The sequence below is a fragment of the Trachypithecus francoisi genome, unplaced genomic scaffold (genome assembly GCF_009764315.1).
Source record: "Trachypithecus francoisi isolate TF-2019V2 unplaced genomic scaffold, Tfra_2.0 Lachesis_group3, whole genome shotgun sequence".
Taxonomy (NCBI): Eukaryota; Metazoa; Chordata; class Mammalia; order Primates; family Cercopithecidae; genus Trachypithecus; species Trachypithecus francoisi.
Genome location: NW_022681468.1, coordinates 104,028,106 through 104,036,026, shown reverse-complemented (window position 1 = coordinate 104,036,026; position 7,921 = coordinate 104,028,106). Strand labels below are relative to the sequence as shown.

At 49.1% G+C, this 7,921-nt stretch overlaps 2 pseudogenes; both read left to right on the top strand.

The window, feature by feature from the left end:
- Positions 1–3,151: 3,151 nt before the first annotated feature.
- Positions 3,152–5,358, top strand: LOC117071085 (annotated as a pseudogene).
- Positions 5,359–6,282: 924 nt separating this feature from the next.
- LOC117071210 lies at positions 6,283–6,914 on the top strand (annotated as a pseudogene).
- The last annotated feature ends 1,007 nt before the right edge of the window (positions 6,915–7,921 follow it).

Here is a 7,921-nt window from a genome sequence, read left to right as displayed (position 1 = left end):
CTCTGTTTCAGTGTTAACACCAGTGAAAACAAAGTCGTTCATAGTCTTTTCTCTTGTTTCCAAGATTTGTTCCCGACAAAGTTTTCTGGTTCAGACCACAGGCAGAGAGGCTGAGAGGATGAGAAGGACCAGTTTGAGGAAGATCCTTTTGGTTTGGATACGTTTTTGGAAGAAGCCAGACAGCATGGTGGCTCTCAAAGACCCTCAGCAGCAGCCCCAAAGAACATGAGCATGAAGGCAAGAAGAGGAGGAAGGAGTAGACACACATCTCTTCAAAGCAAATGAACTGTGATTATCCATAACCCTAATGATGCAAGGGCTATGGGGCAACACTTCGTGAGTGGTCAGGATACAAACCAGATCTGGATGCTACTTTTCATTATTGGAGAAAGTGGGAGTAGGGAGGGAGTGGGGATATAAAACTCTACTTTGAATTATTTGGTTTTTTTAAAGAGTGGGTTTTATTTGTGCCCCTCCCACCTTTCAGCATTTATAGAACATGCTGGCCCACATCCACAATCAAGACCACTGCCTTTTGTGTGACACGTAGTTCGTGTTAATATTTTGTGTAAGAACAGCTGCTTATGAGTCAAGTTGCCCCAACTGCAGTGAGGTGAAGGATGTTCACATGTTGGAACTGTCCTGCCAAATAAATGTGGCCCTTGTTGCTCTGTGTTTTAATTTGAAGTGGGGAAAAGAAGCTCGTGCTTTGTTTCAAACAAAAATCTTTAGACAAAATTCTCGGTTATGTTTCCTTTATGTAATAGGCTGGCACAGTCTCAAAAATCTTCCTCTTCATCAGATGTTTGCAAAACGTTAGGCCTTTGAGCTTGAATCTGGAGCTGAAAAAAATAAGCACTGTAAGGAAGGAAAGGCAATGTCTGCAAAAACATTCCATCTGAAAATCACCTTTTTATGAGGGAGTCAGTAAAAAGAACTCAGGCAGTTTTTATTTTCACCTTGTTATTTTATTTGTTTTCTCCTCAAATTCCCTTTATCATCTTTGTTGTTCTTATGACTCCCTCACCCACCATTAAAAATTGCAAATTGGGCGAGTCACAGTGGCTCAGTCCTATAACCCCAGCACTTTGGGAGGATGAGGCAAGAGGACAGCTTGAGGCCAGGGGTTCAAGACTAACCTGCAGCATAGAAAGGCCCAGTCACGATGAAGACAAATAAATGAAAAAATAAAGTAGTAAATCAATCTGACCCAAGATCACATAATCAGTGGGAAAGACGGGATTTGAGCTCCAGCTCACCTGACTGGAAAAGTGTGCTGCTAGGTCCCCTGTGTTCTATATATCTTGCTAACCATTGCGGGTCTTCTTGTACTTCTCCTTTAAAACTGGGAACATGTGAGAAAACTCAGCTGCAGACAGTGTTGTACTACACCCAGCATGCCACCAGGAAGTTTGAAGGTGGGAACCTGGGCACCCCGTCATCCCTCAACTTGACACGTTGACAGACCTTTAGGGGAAGTTCTTTGAGCCCCATCTCAATTCCAGAAGAGGCCAAGGATCTGACCAGCCGCCTGCAGTATTTCCAATGGTGTGTGGGAGAGTTGGAGCGGGAGTAGAAGAAGGCGAATAGGGTGAGTCAACCGTCTAACCATACCCTGGCAGCCTGGCTTTCCAGATGGAGGAGTGAGCCTAAAGGTCCCTTCTGCAGGAAGGCATGTCCCACCCAGAAGGCAGCATGGGCCATTTCTCACTGCTTTTGTGTGTGGTCATTAGAGGCAGCCTGGGACTGTGTCGGCTGCTGTGGGTAGGTTGGGGGACACTGTGGGGAGCAAGCACTGGACACGGAGCTTGGAGGCCAAATGCCTGCCCTGCCCTTACCTGGCTGTGGCATTGACCAAGTTCTAGGTGGGGGTTAGGATACTTGTACCATGAAGATACAGAAGAGTATCTTTAGTATGTTACCATTTGTGTAGAGAGTGGGAACACGTGTGTGTGTGTGTGTGTGTCTGTGTGTATGTGTGTACTATGAAAATATACATAAAACATGTCTGCAAGGATTCGTAAAAAACTCAGGAGAGGGGAACAGGGTGGCTGGGAGATATTTCCGTTCTGTATTTTCTGAGTTTTGGACTATGCAAATGTACTCTTCAAAAAGTGAACACAAGATTATCCCCCTTTCTATCTGCGCCTCCACCCCCAGCTGTTAAAGGTGGAGGGCATCCAGGTTCTTGGCATCTTGAACAAAGAATTGGACAAAACGCACAAACAAAGCAAGGAAGGAATGAAGGGATTTATCAAAAATGAAAGCACACTCCACAGTGTGGGAGCGCGCCCGAGCACAGGGGCTCAAAGGCCCCATTACAAAATTTTGGGGGAGTTAATGACCCCTTAGAGGATTCCATTGGTTACTTCGGGTACGCCCTACGTAACTGGAGAGGATGAAGTTACAAAGTCATTTACGCATACGCCCTATGGAGAGGATATTTCCGGTTATAGCTGAAGTGTGAACTGGCCTTATGTTCCCTGCCTCCAGACCCTATTTTCCTGCCTCACAGTGAAAACATGGGCATGGAGAATCAGATATACCTGGATGTTTAGATCCCAGCTCTGTCTGAGTAATCTTGGGCAAGCACTTAACCTCTAATACCCCATGTTTTTCATCTACACAATAGAGGTGATAATAGTAACTGTCTCCTATGGTGGTTGTGAGGATTAAATGGGGTTGTTAGCATGATGCCTGGTGAAGCACTCAATAAAGGTTCAAACAGTGGTAGTCATAACGGTAAGAATGATAGCAATATTCTCTGATCTCTCTGGGCCTCTCTGCGAGCCAGCTATAAATGAGGTCTCTTTTCCTGTCCCTTCTACCCTTACTGAGTTATTTGAGAAACAAATGAGACCATGGGCTTGGAAATGCCTTGAAAACATGTCAGGCAAGATTGAGAGTGACAAAGTGTTACTTTGGAATAGTCACTGTAGCTGTCATTCCTGCTCAGCCAGCTGCTCCTCTGCCTGCTGTATCCTGACTTTACATTTCTGTATTTGCAGGATAACAACCAGTTAAGCAGAGACAGAGATGCCCTCAGGCTGAAGTTAGACAAGAACAACTAGGATGGGGGAAGGAGGAATGGGAGGTCTGGGGCCCTTAGCATGGGTGGCGTGCTGCGAGCGGGGGCATGGTGCAGGTGAGCATGGTGAGGTGGTCGTACAGGTCTGCATGTGTGCACCGCTAAGCTCTAGTGCCATCCGTGCCCCTCACTCATGCTGTAGATTCGGGCAACTCATGTCTCCTCTCTGGCCTGCCACCTGTGACATTTGATTCCTGGGGTCTCTTCCAGTGCCACGGTTCTGTGGTTGTGGGGTGAGGGTAGAGGGTTGATCACCAAAGCAATCCTTTCTATTCTTCATTCATTCCTTTCTCTGCTGCCTCTGGCCATAGCAACAGCAATAAGGAGCTGAAGCAGGAGAACTCAGCTTAGGCAGAGTAGCTTCCAGTTGCGCTGACCCACAAGGCAGGGATGCAGCGTGACTTGGAGGAGCTGAAAAACAAACTGGAGATTGCGAACCTTATGCTTCAGCAGGCAAGAGGCTGTAGCTCCAGGGTAATGGGAACCCCATCCAGCTGGGGCCATGGTCTAGGGATCATGCTGGATATGGGGAGGCTCCAGCCAAGAGCTGGAAAAATTGAGTCCTTGTTCTGCTCCTGCCATAGAATCCTCTAGAGACTGCTAAAAATCTACAAACTGAGACCCTGTCATAGGCCTGGGGAATCAGAATCTCAACGTTAGGGCTTAAATTTTTTTTCTTAAAGCATCATGGATGAAAGCCATAGATTACATTTATATGGCTAGCTCATGAGTCTGTGTATTTTCTTCTGAGGTTCAAGCCAACACTTTCACTATTCCTTGGTAATAAGAGAGAGTTGTGATCATCTTTTTTCTTTTTTCTTTTTTTGAGATGAGGTCTCACTCTGTGATCCAAGCTGGAGTGTGGTGGTGCTATCTTGGCTCACTGCAACCTCCACCTCCCAGGCTGAAGCCTCAGCCTCTGAAATAACTGGAACTACAGGTGCATGTCACTGCACCTGGCTAATTTGTATTTGTAGAGACGAGGCTTCGCCATGTTGCCCAGGCCCGTCTGGAACTCCTGAGCTCAAGGAATCCACCCGCTTCAGCCTCCCAAAGTTTTGGGATTACAGACATGAGCCACCATGCCTGGCCTGAGAGCTCTTTAAAATTATTTAATTTTTTGTTTCTAAAGCAAAGCAACTTGACAGAGATCGTTATTGACTGAGTTGTACATGGAGTCTAGCCCTAGCCCATTTAAAGGCACTATGTGAAACGGTCTGGGCTCCCCAGATCGAAACTTCTCCCACTTCACCATCCAGTTGTCTAGCTGCTGCGAAGCCCTGGATGCTAACCAGCAGTTACAGCAGGCCATGGAAGAGCGGGCACAGCTGGAAGCATACCTGGGGCCCATGAGGCTTTGCAGAAGGAGGGACGTGGAAGGATGACAACGCCAGGTGGCCAGGAGTAGGTGAGGACCAGTGACAGCCCTTCCTAACTTCCGTGTCAATTCTCACAGTTGATGGAGTGGCTGCAGTATCTACAAATGGAGAGACCAGTGTGCTGAGTATCTCCATGGAGAGCATGCCGTGTGTGGCAGAGGATGCAGGAGACGTCGGAGCAGGTGAGACCTGACCCTTCAGTCCCTGCCTAAGAGAGGTCACTTGATCGTTCTGAGCATCTGTGCAATGGGAGGAACACAGCCAGAAGTGGTCATGGGTCTGGGCTTTGTGGAGGTGGGGGCAGAGAGGGAGATGGTAGCCTGCCCAGCCACCAGCCCCTCTTCTCCAGGGCCCTTTCCCCCTGTGCTTTGGGCAGGTTTGCGCATTGAAGGAGGAGAAGAAGTAGGACCTGCATCAGGTACAGGAGCTGGAGACAAGCTTGGCCGAACTGAAGAACCAGATGGGTGAGCTGGGATTGGGGTGACTTCAAAGCAGGACTGGCATCAGAGGGCTGTGGGGGCAGCTTAGAATGCCCCAGGGAGGTGGGTGAATGGAAGGACTTTGAGGCAGAGGGAAAGAGGTCTGTGCCAGGAGACGGCAAGTCTTGTCATCTCCATGAGCCTCAGTATCCCCATCAGCAAAGAGGGAAGAGTGCCCATTGTCAGCCACCCACAGTGCTCTTTATCTGAAAGGGGCTTGGAAGACTGGCTACCATCGGGTGCAAGGGATCATTAGCAGGGAGGCCAAGTTTGCAGAGCCTGAGAGGAGCTGTGCACCAAGAGGAGGGTTTTTTGAGAATCCAGAGGCCCTTATTGTCTGCTTCCTTTCTCAGCTGAACCCCTACACGTGGAGCCCCCAGCAGGACCCTCGGTGGTGGAGCAGCAGCTATAAGCTGAGGTCAAGCACCTGTGAAAGGAGCTGGAGAGTCTGGCAGGACAGCTCCAAGCCCAGGTGGAAACCAGTGAGGGCTTGAGTCACCTGAACCGGGAGCAGTAGAGGCCACAGGAGCGGAAAGCAGAGCTCTGGGAGGAGCAGGGAGAGGTGCGCAGGTCCTCTGTGCAGAACTACCACACCACCATCAGCCGCGCGGTCTCCCAGAATCGCCAGTTCTAGGAGCAGCTGGCCAAGCTGAAGCAGATAGTAACCCCTGCCCCATCCAATAAGGGCTAGGAGGCGGGCACCAGTCTCTGGGGAAGGGAGGTGCTAGGCCAGAGGCAGCTCCAGCCTGGGGGACAGGTGACCCCAGCACCCTCCAGGGTACTGCTGTGACTGTTTCTTGCTTCTTGCCCTCCGAATTTTAGAGGTGGGTAGCCCTGGGTTCCTCCCAGGTCTGAACGTCATCATCCCAGCTAGAGGCGTGGAGCCCCCCAGTCATAAGGAAAGAGACAGTGTTATAAGAGCCTCCTTAGATTCAACCTGAATTCCAACCTCGGCTCCACTGCTCACCATTGAACCACCTTGCATCTCTAAGTCTTGGTTTCTTTCACTTAAAAAGGAAGTGAGCTTTTTCCTTGCAGAGGGTTTGAGGATTAAATGAGATAATACGTGGAAACATTAGGCATGTAGCACACTCAGCAGATGGTGGTTGGCTCCCTCTGCTTTTCCACGAGTCTGTGGCCTACAGTTTAAATGGTGAGAAGAGGATGTGAGATTTGAGGCTGAGGAAAGAGGCATGGGGTTCCAGGCAAGGGAGGCAGTCACTTAGGCCTGGAGCAAGGAGCCAGGGACCTGGGCAGGCCACAGAGCCCCACAGTGCCCTCTCTGCCCTATTAATGAATGGGCCCAGAATCTGGAAGCCAGCCACCAGCTACCCTCATGCCTAGGGTCTTCCTGCAGGTGGAGCTGAAGAGCCAAGAGTCTCAGAATCTGCAGCAGCAGCGAGACCAGTACTTGGGTCACCTGCAGCAGTACCTGGCCACCTTTCAGCAGCTGACCTCCAAGAAGGAGGCGCTGCACAGGCAGTTACTGCTGCAGACCCAGTTCGTGGACCAGCTGCAGCAGCAGGAAGCTCAGGGCAAAGCAGTGGCCAAGATGGCCCACTAAGAGCTGCAGGAGATTCAGGTGAGGGAGTTACTGAGGGTGGGGCCCCGAGGGGGATGACTTGGCAACCTCTGTGCCTTCTCACTCTCTTTCCTGGCCCATTAGGAGCACCTGGAAGCTACCAGCCAGCAGAACCAGCAGCTATGGGCCCAGATGAGCCTCATGGCTCTCCCTGGGGAAGGTACAGGGGACCACTCAGAGGAAGAGGCGAGAGCCCCAGGAGGAAAGGGGGACTGTTACCAGCATAGGATTGAGGAGATGGAAGAGACCTTTAGAGCAGCTGATCATTATGCTGACAGGGTGTCTGCACTAAGTTCGGCATCAATATGGTGACCTCCTGGGAGCGGGGGACCACCAGGTTGCCTGAGGATGGGTGAACTGGCCCAGGTCAGAAAGGGAGCAGGTCAGAACTCCCACACTGGTGGCTAGTGGGACAGCACCTGAGCAACACTTTGTGAATGGTCAGGATACAAACCAAATCTGGATGCTACTTTTTATTATTGGAGAAGGCAAGGGTGGGGAAGGGGTGGGGATAGAAAGTTTTACTTTGAGTTATTTAGTTTTTTCAAAGACTGTGTTGTATTTGTGCTTCTCCCACCTTTCAGCATTTATGGAACATGCTGGCCCACATCCACAGTCAAGACCACTGCCTTTTGTGTGACACGTAGTTTGGGTTAATATTTTGTGTAAGAACAGCTGCTTAGGAGTCCAGTCACCCCAACCACAGTGAGGAGGAGGATGTTCACAAAATGGAACTGTCCTGCCAAATAAATGTGGCCCCTGTTGCACTGTGTTTTAGTTTGGGGTGGGGAAAATAAGCCCTTGCTTGGTGCAAATATTTGTTTCAAATAAAAACCTTTAGATAAAATTCTCGGATATGTTTCCTTTATGTAATAGGCTGGGACAGTCTCAAAAATCTTCCTCTTCATCAGATGTTTGGAAAACTTTAGGCCTTTGAGCTTGAACCTGGAGCTGAAAAAAATAAGCACTGTAAGGAAGGAAAGGCAATGTCTGCAAAAACATTCCATCTGAAAATCACCTCTTTATGAGGGAGTCAGTAAAAAGAACTCAGGTGGTTTTCATTTGTACCTTGTTCTTTTATTCATTTTCTCTTCAAATTCCCTTTACCATCTTTGTTGTTCTTATGACTCCCTCGCCCTCCATTAAAAATTGTAAATTGGGCGATTCACAGCGGCTTAATCCTATAACCCCAGCACTTTGGGAGGATGAGGCAAGAGGACAGCTTGAGGCCAGGGGTTCAAGACTAACCTGCAGCATAGAAAGGCCCAGTCACGATGAAAACAAATAAATGAAAAAGTAAAGTAGTAAATCAATCTGGCCCAAGATCACATAATCAGTGGGAAAGACAAGATTTCAGTCCCAGCTTACCTGACTTCAGAAGTGCGCTGCTAGG